The sequence below is a fragment of the Bos mutus genome, chromosome 4, assembly GCF_027580195.1.
Source record: "Bos mutus isolate GX-2022 chromosome 4, NWIPB_WYAK_1.1, whole genome shotgun sequence".
Lineage (NCBI taxonomy): Eukaryota > Metazoa > Chordata > Mammalia > Artiodactyla > Bovidae > Bos > Bos mutus.
In genome coordinates this window covers 68,395,689-68,414,959 of record NC_091620.1, presented here as the reverse complement: position 1 = coordinate 68,414,959, position 19,271 = coordinate 68,395,689, and the positions used below count along the sequence as shown (strand labels likewise).

The following is a 19,271-nucleotide window of genomic DNA, read 5'->3' as shown; positions in this document are numbered from 1 at the left end:
CCCAAGAGGCAGGTTAGGTGGTCTGGTATTCCCATCTCTTTCAGAGTTTTCCACAGTTTATTGTGATCCACACAGTCAAAGGGTTTGGCATAGTCAATAAAGCAGAAATAGATGTTTTTCTGGAACTCTCTTGCTTTTTCCATGATCCAGCAGATGTTGGCCATTTGATCTCTGGTTCCTCTGCCTTTTCTAAATCCAGCTTGAACATCTGGAAGTTCATGGTTCACGTATTGCTGAAGCCTGGCTTGGAGAATTTTGAGCATTACTTTACTAGCGTGAGAGATGAGTGCAATTGTGCGGTAATTTGAACATTCTTTGGCATTGCCTTTCTTTGGGATTGGAATGAAAACTGACCTTTTCCAGTCCTGTGGCCACTGCTGAGTTTTCCAAATGTGCTGGCATATTGAGTGCAGCACTTTCACAGCATCATCTTTCAGGATTTGAAATAGCTCAACTGGGATTCCATCAACTCCACTAGCTTTGTTTGTAGTGATGCTTGCTAAGGCCCACTTCACTTCACATTCCAGGGTGTCTGGCTCTAGGTCAGTGATCACACCATCGTGATTATCTTGGCTATGAAGATCTTTTCTGTACAGTTCTTCTGTGTATTCTTGCCACCTCTTCTTAATATCTTCTGCTTCTGTTAGGTGCATACTATTTCTGTCCTTTATTGAGCCCATCTTTGCATGAAATGTTCCCTTGGTATCTCTAATTTTCTTGAAGAGATCTCTAGTCTTTCCCATTCTGTTGTTTTCCTCTATTTCTTTGCATTGATCACTGAGGAAGGCTTTCTTAACTCTCCTTGCTGTTCTTTGGAACTCTGCATTCAGATGCTTATATCTTTCCTTTTCTCCTTTGCTTTCCGCTTCTCTTCTTTTCACAGCTATTTGTCAGGCCTCCCCAGACAGCCATTTTGCTTTTTTGCATTTCTTTTCATGGGGATGGTCTTGATCCCTGTCTCCTGCAATGTCACAAACCTCTGTCCATAGTTCATCAGGCACTCTGTCTGTGAGATCTGGTCCCTTAAATCTGTTTCTCACTTCCACTGTATAGTCATTAAGGGATTTGATTTAGGTCATACCTGAATGGTCTATTTAAGTCTGAATTTGGCAATAACGAGTTCATGATCTGAGCCACAGTCAGCTCCCAGTCTTGTTTTTGCTGACTGTATAGAGCTTCTCCATCTTTGGCTGCAAAAAATATAATCAATCTAATTTCGGTGTTGACCATCTGGTGATGCCCATGTGTAGAGTCTTCTCTTGTGTTGTTGGAAGAGGGTGTTTGCTAAGTTCTCTTGGCAAAGCTCTATTAGCCTTTGCCCTGCTTCATTCCGTGTTCCAAGGCCAAATTTGCCTGTTACTCCAGGTGTTTCTTGACTTCCTACTTTTGCATTCCAGTACCCTATCATGAAAAGGACATCTTTTTTGGGTGTTAGTTCTAAAAGGTCTTGTAGGTCTTCATAGAACTGTTGAATTTCAGCTTCTTCAGTGTTACTGGTTGGGGCACAGACTTGGATTACTGTGAATTCAATATCACGGTTTGCCTTGGAAACGAACAGAGACCATTCTGTCGTTTTTGAGATTGCATCCAAGAACTGCATTTCGGACTCTTTTGTTGACCATGATGGCGACTCCATTTTTCCTAAGGGATTCCTGCCGACAGTAGGAGAGATAATGGTCATCTGAATTAAATTCATCCATTCCAGTCCATTTTAGTTCGCTAATTCCTAGAATGTTGATGTTCACTCTTGCCATCTCCTGTTTGACCACTTCCAATTTGCCTTGATTCATGGACCTAACATTCCAGGTTCCTATGCAATATTGCTCTTTACAGCATCAGACCTTGCTTCTATCACCAGTCACATCCACAGCTGGGTATTGTTTATGCTTTGGCACCATCCCTTCATTTTTTCTGGAGTTATTTTTCCACTGATCTCCAGTAGCATATTGGGCACCTACCGACCTGGGGAGTTCCTCTTTCAGTATCGTATCATTTTGCCTTTTCATACTGTTCATGGGGTTCTCAAGGCAAGAATACAGAAGTGGTTTGCCATTCCCTTCTCCAATGGACCACATTCTGTCAGACCTCTCCACCACAACCCTCCTGTCTTAGGTGGCCCCACACGGCATGGCTTAGTTTCATTGAGTTAGACAAGGCTGTGGTCAGTGTGATCAGATTGGCTAGTTTTCTGTGATTATGGTTTCAGAAAGCAGTCACCACTTGAGAGTACTTCAGAGGAAGCAGATCTTCAGTGGGGAGCTGGTTTCAGTAGAGCAAGTGTTGAAGGAAATGTTGGGACCTTGATGAAGACTAAACATGGGTGAAAGGGGCAGCAACCAAGAGCACCAGGCTGCAACAGCAGAGGAGCGGCCAAGAGGAGCTACCCCACATTCAAGGTGAGGGGCAGTGGCCGAGACGAGCTACCCCATGGCTGAAGCCAGGGGCAGTGGCCCAGAAGAGCTATCCCACGTCCAGGGTCGGGGCGGCGGCTGAGAGGAGCAACCCCACGTCCAAGGAGCGGTGGTTGCACAGGTGCAGGAGCGCCGAGAGGAGCTACTCCAGGTTCAAAGTCAGGAGGGGTGACTTGTCCAAGGTAAGGAGCAGCGGTTGTGCTTTGCTGGAGCAGCCATGAAGAGATACCCAAGTAAGATGGTAGGTGTTGCGAGAGGGCATCAGAGGGCAGACACACTGAAACCATAATCACAGAAAACTAGCCTATCTGATCACATGGACCACAGCCTTATCTGGTCCCATTACTTCATGGCAAATAGATGGGGAAACAGTGAAACAGTGAGAGACTTTATTTTCTTGGGCTACAAAATCACTGCAGATGGTGACTGCAGCCATCAAATTAAAAGATGCCTGTTCCTTAGAAGAAAAGTTATGACCAACCTAGACAGCATATTAAAAAGCAGGGACATTCCTTTGCCAACAAAGGTCTGTCAAGTCAAAGCTATGGTTTTTCCAGTAGTCATGTATGGGTGTGAGAGTTGGACTCTAAAGAAAGCTGAGCACCAAAGAATTGATGCTTTTGAACTGTGGTGTTGGAGAAGACTCTTGACAGTCCGTTGGACTGCAAGGAGATCCAACCAGTCCATCGTGAAGTAAATCAGTCTCGAATATTCGTTGGAAGGACTGATGCTGAAGCTAAAACTCCAATACTTCGGCCACCTGATGGGAAGAACTGAGTCATTTGAAAAGACCCTGATGCTGGAAAAGATTGAAGGCAAGAGGAGAAGGGGACGACAGAGGATGAGATGGTTGGATGGCACCGATTCAATGGAGAGCTTGAGTAAACTCTGGGTGTTGGTGATGGACAGGGAGGCCTGGCGTGCTGCAGTCCATGGGGTCGCTGAGTTGGACACAACTGAGTGACTGAACTGAACTGATAGAACCAGAGAAGAAAAGTTTTCTACATCTGCTTATTGAGTCAGGGGGTGGTGTATGAGAGCATGCAGTCAGAAGGGGGGATTTCTTTGACTAACAGAAAGACTAGAGGAAACATCAGAATCCAGATTAGAGAGGTGAGAGAATTACCTCACACAGCCTATTGTTCTGTGACCAGCTACAGAGGGGTCTCTGAAGCCTCCGGTTGCTGCCATGTCATGGACCCCTATTGAGGGTAAGGATTCCAATGAACTCATTCCTGCCTACATTGTCATGTGCCATGCATAAAGTCCAAATCTGTTCCACCAGCCACAGTTAACTGAAGCAAGGATTAAGGGCCCTTTGGAAATAGATTATCATTTCCCAAGAAAATGCACATAGGGACAGACTTTCATTTTGGCCTATAATTCCAGAGGGTTTGTGAATCCCCAAAGCCTCAGGTCAAAAATCCCTAATACTGAAGAAACTGACCAAAGAAGTGAAATACGGGGAACCAGTTCTAGTTGCGGAACCTCCCAGTGAGAAGCTGAAAGCTGACTCGTATTGTGCAAGAGGAGTGAAGACAAGACACATTACTTCTCTGCCCTTTGATTATAGGAAAGAAGTCTATTGTGCTTCCTCATTCCAACACTGAGGCCCTGGGACCAGGAGGAACTGTGCAGCTAATGAGGAAATTTCCCATCTTACCCTAAGTTCTCACATATTCTGACAATAAAATCTCATTACTGAAGGTGATATGCTACATATAGGATTCCTTCTTCTGACCTTGAAAAGCCCAACTAATACACCTACTCAGATGGGAGTTGGGATGCCCCAATAGGATTACTCAATTGCCTGGCTTCTCTCCTCCCACTGCTTTCCTATAGCATCACAGCTAAGATGGGACCACCCCACATGCTAGCCCTTATCCTTGATACTGATTGTCTTTATTGTTTGATTCTTATTGAGGGATTAGAAGAAAGTTTCTGGGTAGTTGAACTTCAAAATGAGTAATCTGGGAACTCGGAAAACAAGTGCTAACAAAAATTGCTCAATGAACGCAATTGAGGGTGGGGAATTGTTCCTCAACTAAAACTTGGACAGGCTCCTAGAGTTTTTGAGCTGGCCTTTAGTTCAGTGTTTTTGAAAAGAGTATTAGTCAAGATGAGTCACAACCAAAGTCACCAGGTCACAGGAATCAGAAATATCATGAAAGTCCATAGAGATATGATCTAAGGCATTTATGACACCACCTCTCCCACCCTGGCAACACACACTTTCACATACACTGGCATAAACCACCCTCACCTACAGAGCAGAGACTTATGTCCTCATATGTAACACTAAGATGGAATGAGGGCTGCTAATTGTTCAAATCAAAAGGGAGACTCAGTAAAGAGGCCTTAAGTAGAGTCTTAAAGAAAATGGATCATCACTTTTCTAGAATGAATTAAGGCAGGGAATTAGATAAGATTCATTTCTCATTTCTGGAATTGATAATTTTGAGGAAATTTTCGAGAAAGGGTTAAGGGAAGGCCAAGCGGTTTTCTCAGCTAGATTATGAGACAATATTTTGTCTATGGAAAGAAATACGTTATCTGATAAGTAACATGACATAACCTGCAATTGCTTGGGTAGAAAATTCTGTAGCTGCAGCTACAGGTTATCTAATGTCACTTGGTTGACAAGCTCAGTCTCCCTAGTCACTGCTGTGGTGTTCCACTGGTCTCCTGAGAATCCTAGCTCTTCTGCTTCCTTGACCGCCCAGGATACAAGGTCAATGGTTTTCAGTTGGCTGCACATTAGAATCACCTGAGGAGCCTTTTAGCTATCAACAACCTAACTCCATTCTCCCAAGATTCTTCTTTAATTGGTTTGAAACAGGCTTTGTCTCAGTGTTTCCTCAAATTCTCCAGATTTTTTTTTCATGTTCATCCAGTTTTCACAACCACCACCCTGATAATTATCATTCTCTTAGTTCAAGCTATACAAAAAAATACCACAACAGAAATTTATTTCTTACATTTCGAGAGGCTGGGAAGTCTAAGATAAGGTGCCAGCAGATCTGGGGTCTGGCAAGAGCTGCCTTCTGGTTCATACACAGCCCTCTTCTCACCGCATCCTCATCAGAAAAGGACCAGAGAGCATTCTGGGATCTTGTTTATGTGGGTACTAAGTCTCTTCATGAAGGCTCCACCCTCATGACCTCATCACCTCCCAAAGGCTCCACCTCCTAATAGCATCACATTGAGATTAGAGTTGCAACATATGAATTTATGGGGACACAAACATTCAGATCATAGCAATCATTTTTACCTTAAAGGATAGTGTGTTTTTTAAACTTTAATGTGAATAAGAGTCACCTGAAAGATTTGTTAAAACAGTTTCCTGGGCCAGTGATTCTAATTCAGTAGGTTGGGGAAGTGGAACATGAATGTCTAACAAGCTTATAGTTAATGTATGATGCTACGGGCCTCAGGCCCACATTCTGAGAAACAGTGGTCTAGTTCTTTCAGGTTACCATCTCTGTGAAGAAATGGGGGCTTCCCTGATGGTTCAGTCTGTAAAGAATCTGCCTGCAATAAAGGAGACTGCCTGTAGCACAGGAGACCTGGCTTTGATCCCTGGGTCTGGAAGATCCCCTGGAGAAGGAAATGGCAGCCCACTCCACTATTCTTGCCTGGGAAATCCTACAGACAGAGAAGCCCGGTGGGCTATAGTCCATGGGGTCACAAACAGTCAGACACAACTTAGCGACTAAACCACAACATCTCTGTGGAGACAGTTCCGATAGCTTTGCGGGGACTGGGTTTTTGAGCTCTCGGAAGGACAGAACTTTTTGCAATCCTGGTCAGATCCACCGGGCACTCACATGGGGGGACCAAACAGCAAAGGCTCTTTCATTCTCTCTCCTCAGAACTGATTTCCCTGTTTGCGGAGGGAAGCTAGACTTTGAATTGTGCATTAACTTGGTATTTAAAATATTTATTAAACTCCTATTATGAATAATGCACCCATGCTTGGCACTGGAAGATAGAACAGGGTGTTCTTGTCATGGCAAAGTTAACTACCAGCCCCAGAGTGATTTTCTCCATGTCTTAAGATCAACAGGAAGTCTGGGAGGTTATTTCAGAGTTCTCCACACAGAAATGCAGATTAGGCTTCAACAGGAAGTTGGATATACCCTCACAGAACCCTGCTTACAGCAACTCAAAATTTGCACATATGTTCTCCCTTTGAGACAAAAAGTAGGTACCATCATCCAAAGCAGACTCTAAGGATGGCAGATGGAAATACTGTTGATATGCAAGTATCTTCCAGCCATTGGTAAGGATTTCTCATACCCTTTTCTTACTGAATAAATGTTTTAGGCCAATCTTCCCTCAAAGTGTCAATGGCGTAAGGAAATGGGTCTGCACAACCAAATAAAGTAGGAAATATAGCACATGATATTCTACTCTTAATTGAAAATGCACTTTGCATGTTAAAAGCTTTGTTAAGTTCTTCAGTAACTAGTGTTAAATAACCCGCCTGCCAATGCAGGAGACATAAAAGACATGGGTTCGATCCCTGGGTCAGGAAGATCCCCAGGAGGAGGGCATGGCAACCCATTCCAATATTCCTGAATGGAGAATCCCACGGACAGAGGAGCCTTGTGGGCCAATTCCAAAGGGTCGCAGAGTCAGATATGACTGAAGTGACTTCGCACATACAACATCCCCTTAAACAGACTGAGAAACTATGGATACAAGTCCACCCAAGGCCCTTGTTAGTACCTTTGAAGACTCTGGGTTATAGTAGGTAGTTCTGTGTTAATGAGTGAGTGAGTGAGGGAAAGTCGCTCAGTGGTATCCGACTCTTTGCGACCCCAAGGACTATACAGTCCGTGGAATTCTCCAGGCCAGAATACTGAAGTGGGTAGCCTTTCCCTTCTCCAGGGGATCTTCCCAACCCAGGGATTGAACCCAGGTCTCCAGCATTGCAGGCGGATTCTTTACCAGCTGAGCCACAAGGGGAGCCCTCAGGGTTAGTAAAGACTATCACAAATCAGTAATATAGCCACAAGTCTGATCTCGGTAGTGCTAGAAAACATGAGCTTTTTCCTGCTGTGAGCATTCTGTTTTTCTGAAGAGATTTTCAGCAGTTTGGGACTTAGTGGGAAGGAAATGCAGGGCTGGTAAGCTCCCTAAAGTGGAAACTGTAACTAGAAAGTGATTCTCTCTTTCTGTGGTAAACTGTCAGCTGACTTCTCTCTGATTAGAAATGAATCTAAACTTCCAATGGCTCATAATCCAGTCAGATGTGATTTTTGGAAAGACTTGTAACCTCTGAGCCTCACAGAATTATGAACCTCATCCACAGAGATTGTGTGAGGAACAAAATGAGAACTGTCTATGAACAGCACCTGGCACAAATTCAGTGGGAAAATAAGAGTTAACTGAGGGAATAAAGATCAGAAAAGCTGAAAACCGCAGGAATTAGCATTCAGCTGGAGGACACCTTCTGGAATAGGCAGGTGATGAACTTGTGGACCTGCTCTCAGGGAAACAAAAGGGTACTGGTAAAAATGATCAAACAACCATTTAAAGTCTCTGGACTAATGGTATACAGCAAATGAAGAAACATTTATTCAAGAAAATATAATCAGTCTATTAAGAACAACAAAAGTCCATAGCTATTCAGCCATAACTTGCTCCCATATCCCTTCCTGAGCTTGGTATGACAGAAGCTGTACTCTGGCATGTTGCAGTCAAGAAGCTGGGGTTCCCTTTCCCCCCAGTTCACAGCCTAGGCCTGCAGTATGGCCCACATACCCAGAGGTGTGGGCCAGCACCATTTCACACTCTGCCAGCCTGCAGGTCTGTGTCACAGAGGCTAAATTTGAGATGAGGGCAATGGAGGGGTCAGGGGGCACCCTGCTCCCCACCCCGCATGGTGCCCATTCTAGGGCAGAGGATCTTCCCAGATGTGGCAGCCTAGAACCCTCTGGCCCTGAGAGCTCTCCCACTAGCTATTTCAAAGGGCAGAGGTTCTTAATCAGGCAAGGCAAGCTTAGAAGACCAGACTGAGCTCGATAACTTGCTATAAAGCTGGGTCAGTAGGAAACTGCTTGCCCCTAGCTCTGGAGCAGTGACTCAGAGACTTAGCCCAAATGGAGAGGCCACATCACCAAGACAGAACTCTCCCCAAAGGAACAGAAGCTTTGGGAACAGAAGCTCAAGCCTGAAGGCATTTTCAGAAACATCGAAGATTTAGGTGGGAAGCCATTGAGAGCAGCTTGGTAGCTCCTTAAGAACAATGAAGTAGGCAGACTAGTTTACCAGAGAGAACCAGAAAAAAAAAAAAGACAGCAAAGAAAAACCAAAGGAACCTAAACGTATCTCCAGCAGGCAGCATAATCACACAGCCAGGAATTATTCCAAGTGACTGTAAAGCAAAGAAATGTGCCTGCACCTATCTTCTGGAATATACCCTAATATGAGGAGGAAAAAAAAAAAAAAAACTGCAAGGGATAAATAGGAAAAGGGAATTAAAAGTAGTGCTGGTGTGTCTGTGTGCGTGCTCAGTTGCGACCAACTCCGTGACCCCATGGACTGCAGCCCACCAGGCTCCTCTGTCCATGGGATTTTCCAGGCAAGAATAGTGGAGTGGGGTTCCATTTCCTACTCCTGGGGATATTCCCCGCCCTAGGATCAAACCCACGTCTCTTGCATCTCCAGCACTGGCAGATGGATTCTTTACCACTGTGCCACCTGGTACTACTATTTTGAAATGGTGAGCCAGAGAATAATTATGTAATACCTTAGTTTTTTTTATCACTGTTAGTGTTTTTGAGAAACGGGATTCTCGGCACGGTAGAAACAAAATGTAAACAGAAGATAAAAGAAAGGTAAGTAAAAACACTACAGTCCTGAAATTGGATGGGAAATAGCAGTATGACCTTATAACATATTTTCATTACAGAAGATATAGAAACAGAGACACAGACATAAACATAGAAAGAGAAACAGAAGTATACAGAGATGTACTTTTTTGCTCAGTTCAACTTCATTACGTATTTTATCTGTATCTATTTCTTAGCTCAACCCACTGAAAGAACCAATCCAGTGACCAATTCTATAGCAAGGAGAAACTCTAGTGACCAAATTTTGGTCTTCAAATACCATTTCCTACTGAAAGGAACCTGGGTTTCTGAAGAACTGGTGAGTCCCATGTCTGCAAGTGAGCTTAGAACATGTACAAGTAAGCTGAAGATAGCTCATCACAGCAAAATGCAAGAAAACTATCATACCAATTGTTGTTCAGTCACTAAATCATGTCCGACTCTTTGCAACCGCAAACTGCACCACGCCACACTCCTCTTGTCCTTCACTACCTCCCAGAGTTCACGCTAACTCATGTCCATTGAGCCTGTGAAGCCATCCAACCATCTCATCCTCCGTCACCCGCTTCTTATCCTGCCCTCAATCTTTTCCAGCATCAGGGTCTCTTCCAGTGAGTTGGCTCTTCACATCAGGTGGCTGAAATTTGGAGCTCCAGCTTTAGCATCAGTCATTCCAATGAATATTCAGGGCTGATTTCCTTTAGGACTGACTGGTTTGATCTCCTTGTTGTCCAGGGGAAGAGTCTTCTCCAGTACCACAATTCAAAAGCATCAATTCTTTGGCACTCAGTCTTCTTTACGGTCCAACTCACATATATACATGACTGCTGGAAAAACCACAGCTTTGACTTTACAAACCTTTGTTGGCAAAGTGATGTCTCTGTTGACTAGGTTTGTCATAGCTTTTGTTCCAAGGAGCAAGGTCTTTTAATTTCATGGCTGCAGTTACAATCTGCAGTGATTTCAGAACCCAAGAAAATAAAATCTATCATTGTTTCCACTTTTTCCCATCTATTTGCCATGAAGTGATGGGACCAGATGCCATGATCTTCATTTCCTGAATGTTGAGTTTCAAACCAGCTTTTTCATTCTCCTCTTTCACCTTCACCAAGAGACTCTTTAGTTCCTCTTTGCTTTCTGCCATTATAGTAGTATCATCTGCATATCTGTTGTTGATATTTCTCCTGGCAATCTTGATTTCAGCTTATGAGTCACCCAGCTTGGCATTTCACATGATGTACTCTGCAGATAAGTTAAATAAGCAGGATGACAATATACAGCCTTGACGTACTCCTTTCCCAATTTTGAACCAGTCTGTTGTTCCATGTACGGTTTTAACTATTGCTTCCCGTCCTGTATACAGGTTCTTAGCAGACAGGTAATGTGATCTGGTATTCCCATCTCTTGAAGAATTGTCCACAGTTTGTTGTGATCCACATAGTCAAAGGCTTTAGCATAGTCAATGAGACAGAAGTAGATTTTTTTTTTTTTTTTAATTCCCTTGCTTTTTCTATGATCCAGCAGATGTTGGCAATTTGATCTCTGGTTCCTCTGCCTTTTCTAAATCCAGCTTGTGCTTCTGGCAGTCCTTGGTTCACATACTGCTGAAGCCTAGCTTGAAGGATTTTTAGCATAATCTTGCTAGCATGTGAAATGAGTGCAATTGTGTGGTAGTTTGAACATTCTCTGACATTGCCTATCTTTGGGATTGAAATTAAAACTGACTTTTTTCAGTCCTGTGGTCACTCCTGAGTCCTTTTTGGAGGTTACCAGTAGCCTTACCATAGAGCCTGTAGACTCCAGGATGGAATCACCTCAGGCCAAACAGCAAACAGAGAGGGAGCACAGCCCCACCCATCAGCTGACAATCAGATTAAAGATTTACTGAGCATGGCCCTGCCCGCCAGAGCAAGAACCAATTTTCCCCACAGCCAGTCTCTCCCATCAAGAAGCAAGATCCATAATCCCACAGCCTCCAAAAGGAAAACCATAATCACAGAAAGCTAATCAAACTGATCACATGGATCACAGCCTTGTGTAACTTAAGGAATCTACTAGCCATGCCATGCAGGGGACCCAAGATCAGTGGGTCATGGTGGAGAGTTCAGACAAAACGTGGTCCACTGGACAAGGAATGGCAAACCACTTAATTCTTGCCTCAAAAACCTCAGTAAGTAAGTAGTAAAGTTGCTCAGTCAGTCATGTCCAACTCTTTGCGACCCCATGGACAGTAGCCAACCAGGCTCCTCCGTCCATGGGATTTTCCAGGCAAGAATACTGGAGTGGGTTGCCATTTCCTTCTCCAGGGTATCTTCCCAACCCAGGGATTGAACCTGGGTCTCCTGCATTGTAGGCAGACGCTTTACCATCTGAGCCATCAGGAAGTATGAACAGTATAAAAGGCAAAACGTTATGACACCAAAAGATGAGCCTCCCAAGTAGGAAGATGTCCAATATGCTACTGGGGAAGAGAGGAAAATAGCTCCAGAAAGAATGAAGAGGCTGGGCCAAAGTGGAAATGTCTCTCAGCTGTGGATGTGTCTCATGATGAAAGTAAAGTCTAGTGCTATTAAGAACAATATTTAATAGGAATCTGGAATGTTAGGTCCATGAATCAAAATAAATTGCATGTGGTCAAGCAGGAGATGGCAAGAGTGTACATCAACATTTTAGGAATCAGTGAACTAAAGTGGATAGGAATGGGCAAATTTCATTCTGATGACCATTATATATTCTATTGTGGACAAGAATCCCTTAGAAAAAATGGAGTTGCCCTCACAATCAACAAGAGTCTGAAACACAGTGCTTGGGTGCAATCTCAAAATGACAGAATGATCTCTGTTGGTTTCCAAGGCAAACCATTCAACATCACAGTAATCCAAGTCTATGCCCCAACCACTAATTTCAAAGAAGCTGAAGTTGAAAGGCTCTAACGAAGGCCTACAAGACCTAGAACTAATACCAAAAAGATATCCTCTTCATCATAGGGAATTTACAACAACACAAGAGAGGACTCTATGCATGGACAGCATCGGATGGTCAATACCAAAATCAGATTGATTATATTCTTTGCAGCCAAAGATGGAGAAGCTATGTACAGTCAGAAAAAAAGAGACCTGGAGCAGACTGTGGCTCAGATCATGAGCTCCTTATTGCAAAATTCAGACTTAAATTGAAGGAAGTAGGGAAAACCACTAGGCCATTCAGGTATGACAAATCAAATCAAAACCTATTATGGTTTTTCAAAAGGGCTTAGGAGCCAGCCTAAAGCCTTTGTTGATCTAACCGCTAGTTTACATGAAATGAGGAGGAGTACAGAAACTTGTTAAACAACTCTGTAGAGAAGAATACAGCAAAATCCAGACTCTGGAAAACTGTAAAAGATAAACAACCTGGTTTCTCCAACCAGCAAATTGCATGAAAAAAAAAAAGAAAGAAAATGGAGAGAGAATCTAGAAAGGAACACATAAGATACATGAACCAATTACAATAAGTAAACCTTAATTGGATCTTCATTCAGACAAACTATCAGCAGTCCTTTTTATACCATTTAGACACAAATAAATTTCCTTCACAAGAGTCTAGTTCAATAATAACAGTCCCTCAGCAGCATGGTTCAAATATCAGTTGACACAGTATATTGATGGTGAATAATTGGATAAAATACAAATATCACTACTAGCTCTTCTGTCTACAACTCTTGAGTCATCCCTCAGTATCTACACGGATCCATTCCAGGAGCCCCTGTGGATACCAAAATCCATGGCTGCTCATGTCCCTTAAGACAAAATGGCACAGTACAGTGAATGCAGTCAGCCCTCCATATCTGCAGATTTGCATCATGCTCAGTGATCAATCATGCCCCTTCTTTTAAAGTCTGTTGGTAACAGGCCTCTGTGCAACTCTTACTCAGTACACTTGAAAACAGTACGGTGTGGAGTGTGTGGTGGTGTGCCTCCTGGTCTCTCAGGGATAAACCCGCATACCACTTTACAAAAATGGAAAAGAGGGCATTGGCCAAAAAAGAGAAAAATGTAGCAGCAACAAAAAGTGATAACATGGAAGTGAAATTTCAATACTTTGTAAATAGGGTTATGGAAGAAACAGCTGACCATGGGAATGTCGAATAGCCATTTAAGAGATTCTAGATATGCAGCCAGAGGAACTTGCTGGGGGCAAACTTAGTGACATAGATGAGGAAAGTGTGATGCTAAGGACTTTATTCTTTTTAGTTGTTGCAATGGTATTGGGATATGTTTATTAAAAAAAAAAGAATGAGAGAGGAAATCCTTGCCTTTTAGAGATAGATACAGTTCAAGTTGTATGATGTCTAGGTTTTGCTTAAAATTATGTAGGAGGGAAATTCAAGGGAGAATAGATAAAATAAGATTGGCAATGAGTTGATATCTATTGAAGCTCAGTGACAGGGATGTGAAGTTTATTATATTATATACCAAACTATAGGGAGGGAACACAGCCCACAGCAGAAAATTGGATTAAAGATTTACTGAGCATGGCACTGCCCACCAGAGCAAGACCCACTTTTCCCGAGAGCCAGTCCCTCCCATCAGGAAGCTTCCACAAGCCTCTTATCCTTATTCATCAGAGGGCAGAAAGAATGAAAACCATAATCACAGGAAACTAACCAAACTGACCACATGGATCACAGCCTTGTCTAACTCAAATGAAACTATGAGCCATGCCGTGTAGGGACACCCAAGACAGATGGGTCATGGTGGAGAGTTCTGACAGAATGTGGCCCACTGGAGGATGGAATGGCAAAACCACTTCAGGATTGTCTTGAGAACCCCATGAACAGTATGAAAAGGCAAAAATACATGACACTGAAAGATGAACTCCTCAGGTCGGTAGGTGCCCAGAAGGGTGGAAAAACAGCTACAGAAGGAATGAGGAAGCTGAGCCAAAGTGGAAACAAAGCCCAGTTGTGGATATGTCTGGTGCTGAAAGTAAAGTCTGATGCTATTAAGAACAATACTGCATAGAAACCCGGAATGTTGGGTACATGGATCAACATGAGTACATGTTGGGTAAATTGGAAGTGGTCAAATAGGAGATGACAAGAGTAAACAATGACATTTCAGGAATCAGTGAACTAAAATAGAAAGGAATGGACAAATTTAATTCAGATGACCATTATATCTACTATTGAGGGCAAGAATCCCTTAGAAGAAATGGAGTAGCCCTCATAGTCAACAAAAGTCCAAAATGCAGTGTTTGGGTGCAATCTCAAAAAAACCCAAAATAATTTCTGTTCATTTCCAAGGCAAACCATTCAACATCACAGTAATCCAAGTCTATGCCCCAACCAGTAATGCCGAAGAAGCTGAAGTTGAATGGTTCTATAAAGACCTACAAGACCTTGTAGAACTGACACCAAAAAGATGTCTTTTTCATTATAGGGGACTGGAATGCAAAAGTAAGAAATCAAGAAATACCTGGAGTAACAGGCTAGTTTGGCCTTGGAGTACAGAATGAAGCCAGACAAAGGCTAACAGAGCTTTGCCAAGAGAATGCACTGGTCATAGCAAACACACTCTTCCAACAGCACAAGAGAAGACTCTGCACATGGACATCACCAGATGGTCAACAACGAAATTAGATGGATTATATTCTTTGTGGCCAAAGATGGAGAAACTCTATACAGTCAGCAAAAACAAGACCTGGAGCTGACTGGCTCAGATCACGAACTCCTTATTGCAAAATTCAGACTTAAACTGAAGAATGTAGGGAAAACCTCTAGGCCATTCAGATATGACCTAAATCAAATTCCTTATGATTATACGGTGGAAATGACATAGATTCAAGGGAGTAAATCTGATAAACTGAGTGCCTGAAGAATTATGGATGGAGGTTTATAACACTGTACAAGGGGTGGTGATCAAAACCATCTCCAAGGAAAAGAAATGCAAAAAGGCAAAATGGTTCTCTGAGAAGGCCTTACAAATAGCTGAGAAAGTAAGAGAAGGGAAAACAAAGGAGGAAAGGAAATATATATACCCGTCTGAATGCAGAGTTCCAAAAAATAGCAAGGAGAGATAAGAAAGTCTTCCTAAGTGAACAATGCAAAGAAATAGAGGAAAACAATAGAATGGGAAAGACTAGAGATCTCTTTAAGAAAATTAGAGATACCAAGGGAACATTTCATGTAAAGATGGCACAATAAAGGAAAAAAATGGTATGAACCTCACAGAAACAGAAGATATTAAGAAGAGGTGGCAAGAATACACAGAAGAACTATACAAAAAAGATCTTCATGACCCAGATAACCATGATGGTGTGATCACTCACCTAGAGCCAGACATCTTGGAGTGCGAAGTCAAGTGGGCCTTAGGAAGCATCACTACAATCAAAGTTAGTGGAAGTGATGGAATTCCAGTTGAGCTACTTCAAATCTGAAAAAACGATACTGTTAAAGTGCTGCATTCAATATGCCAGCAAATTTGGAAAACTCAGCAGTGGCCACAGGACTGGAAAAGGTCAGTTTTCATTCCAGTTCACAGAAGGGCAATGCTGAATGTTCAAACTACCGCATAACTGCACTCATTTCACATGCTAACAAAGTAATGTTCAAAATTCTCCAAGCCAAGCTTCAACAGTACAGAACTGAGAAGCCCCAGATGTTCAATCTGGATTTAGAAAAGGCAGAGGAACCAGAGATCAAACTGCCAACATCTGCTGGATCATAGAAAAAGCAAAAGAAAAACATGTACTTCTGCTTCACTGACTATGCTAAAGCTTTTGACTGTGTGGATCACAACAAACTGTGGAAAATTCTGAAAGAGATGGGAATACCAGACCACCTGACCTGTCTCCTGCAAAACCTGCATGCAGGTCAAGAAGCAGCAGTTAGAAGCGGACATGGAACAATGGACTGGTTCCAAATTGGGAAAGAAATACGTCAAGGCAGTATACTGTCACTCTGCTTATTGAACTTATATGCAGAGTACATCATGAGAAATGCCCGGTTGGATGAAGCACAAGCTGGAATTAAGATTGCTGGGAGAAATACTGATAACCTCAGATATGCAGATGACACCACCCTTATGGCAGAAAGAGAAGAGAAACTAAAGAACCTCGTGATGAAAGTGAAAGAGGAAAGTGAAAAAGCTGGCTTCAACATTCAAAAAATGAAAATCATGGCATCTGGTCCCATCACTTCATGACAAATAGATGGAGAATCAATGGAAACAGTGACAGACTTTATTTTCTTGGGCTCTAACATCACTGAGATGGTGACTGCAGCCATGAAATTAAAAGACGCTTGCTCCTTGGAAGGAAAGCTATGACAAACCTAGACAGCATATTAAACAGCAGAGACATTACTTTTCCAACAAAGGTCTGTATAGTCAAAGCTATGGTTTTTCCAGGAGTCATGTATATATGTGAGAGCTGGACCATAAAGAAGGCTGAATGCTGAAGAATTGATGGTCTTGAACTATAGTATTTGAGAAGACTCTTAAGAGTCCCTGGAGAAGGAAATGGCAACCCACTCCAGTGTTCTTGCCTGGAGAATCCCAGGGATGGGGGAGCCTGGTGGGCTGGCGTCTATGGGGTCGCACAGAGTCGGACACGACTGAAGTGACTTAGCAGCTTAAAAGTCCCTTGGACTGCAAGGAGATCAAACCAGTCAATCCTATAGGAAATCAAACCTGAATATTCATTGGAAGGACTGACGCTGAAACTGAAGTTCCAATATTTCAGCCACCTGATGCGAAGAGCTGACTCATTAGAAAAGACTCTAATGCTGGGAAAGACTGAAGGTAGGAGGAAAGGGGGACGACAGAGAATGAGATGGTTGGATTGCATCATCGACTCAATGGACATGAGTTTGAGCAAGTTCAGGTAGAGGGTGAAGGACAGGGAAGCTTGGTGTGCTGCTGCAGTCCATGGGGTCGTAAAGAGTCAGACACGACTGAGCGACTGAACAACAACAAATGCCTACTTTTATAGGTATTTAAAATTTCTAAAAATTTCTAAAAACCTAATTGACGAGATAATGTAAAATCATCATCAAATGTCTGGTTAGGATGTTTAATTTTACTCTGTGTCTCCATGGCCAGAGAACAGTCAGGCAACACTGCTAAGTATAAATGCAATGCCTGGTGAGGTCTCCTTAGTAGGAAAGAAGCTTAGTCTGTTCAAGGACACCCTAATGCTTTTTTGGTCCCCCCAAGGACAGTGGAGCATCCGCCCTAAATGAGACAAGAAAAAAAAAGATTTCTTCTCCACAAGAGGATTACTTATGAACACAAGTTGATTTATACAACTTTTCCTGTAGAATATTAATAAGCCCCTAGTATCTGCTGTCATTGAAGAGGCAGAAGGGAAAAGAGATGGTTGTTTTGAAAATCATCTTGTTTTTGTTAGCTTACAGAACTCTGACAAACATGATAGTCAGGCAATGTATTGTGGCTAACTATTTTTTTTTTTACCACTTAATCTAATTTCCAGCTTTATTGAGATATAATTGCCATGAAGCACTGTGTACATTTAAGGTGTTGATTTGATATACTTATGTATTACAAAACGATGACCATCATAGTGTTAGTTTGCTGCTGCTACTGCTGCTAAGTCGCTTCAGTCGTGTCCGACTCTGTGCGACCCCATAGACGGCAGCCCACCAGGCTCCTCCATCCCTGGGATTCTCTAGGCAAGAACACTGGAGTGGGTTGCCATTTCCTTCTCCAATGCTAGCAACTGTCAAGTATATAACACAGTATTGTTAACTGAACTGTATTCAACATGCTGTACATCACACCCCCAGATTTATTCATCTTATTATTGGAAGTTTGCATCCTTTGACTGACATGTCCATATTTATCTTGGTCCCTGGTAACCGCCATTCTACTCTGTATTTTTTTTTTAAATAAAACAAATAAAGCCTACTCTTTATAACTTTTGGTAAATTACAACTTTAATTTCATAGGGGCTAATTGCAAGATAGATTTGTTTTTTTTTTTTTTTTAGCATTTGTGCCAATATTTGCCAATCAAAATACAATTCAGCTCTAGTTCTGTTTATCAGCACATCTGTCATTGCTGTTGAAAATTATTCATTCTATTATTCCATCAGTGTCAAAGGTGAATGGGAAAGAACATAGTTGAAGGATTGTTTATACACCAAAATTATTTAGGCTTAAATTCCAATATTCACTATGTCTTTAGGAGAAAATGTCTTAGAGATTCATTTAAATTAGTGTGTGACCACTACATTTAAAATGGATAGTCAACAGGGACCTAATGTAGTACAGAGAATCTGCTCAATATTCTGGAACAACCAAATTGGGAATATAATTTGAAAAAGAATTAATACATATTTATGTAAATAAATAAGTGTGTGAGTCTGTGTTCGTTTCAGTAACTGGAATTTGTGGGTTTTTGAGGAAAAGCAGTTATCCTAACAATAGAACCAAATCTCTACAAGGGAGTACTGCTGCTAAGTCACTTCAGTCATGTCCGACTCTGTGCGACCCCATAGACGCCAGCCCACCAGGCTCCCCCATCTCTGGGATTCTCCAGGCAAGAACACTGGAGTGGGTTGCCATTTCCTTCTCCAATGCATGAAAGTGAAAAGTAAAAGTGAAGTCGCTCAGTCATGTCCGACCCTCAGCGACCCCATGGACTGCAGCCTTCCAGGCTCCTCCGTCCATGGGATTTTCCAGGCAAGAGTACTGGAGTGGGGTGCCATTGCCTTCTCCAACAAGGGAGTACTAGTGGAAGGTTAATCTGTACTTTCTGTATCAATTTTGTACTTTGATGAACTGTGTCTTAACTTTTGATCCAAGTAATTATTTAGCATTATTGCTACATTAACTCATTTTGCTACATGAAATTAAAGGTCAGTATTAGCATATTTACTTAAAAAATTTTAGCTACATTTCTTAATGCACTACATCATTTTACAATTAATGGAAGTGATATCTCAAAAGGCAAATGAGTGGTCCAACTATGATGGATTAAGGATAAAGCCTAAACTTCTGCCAAGAAGTCTCCCTTCCCTG

General features: G+C 42.3%; 1 non-coding gene across 1 annotated transcript; it reads right to left on the bottom strand.

Annotated features, from left to right (window-relative positions):
• Positions 1–11,561: 11,561 nt before the first annotated feature.
• TRNAC-ACA (transfer RNA cysteine (anticodon ACA)) lies at positions 11,562–11,634 on the bottom strand. Its single transcript has one exon. It is a non-coding gene; the product is annotated as a tRNA-Cys (tRNA).
• Between the last annotated feature and the right edge of the window lie 7,637 nt (positions 11,635–19,271).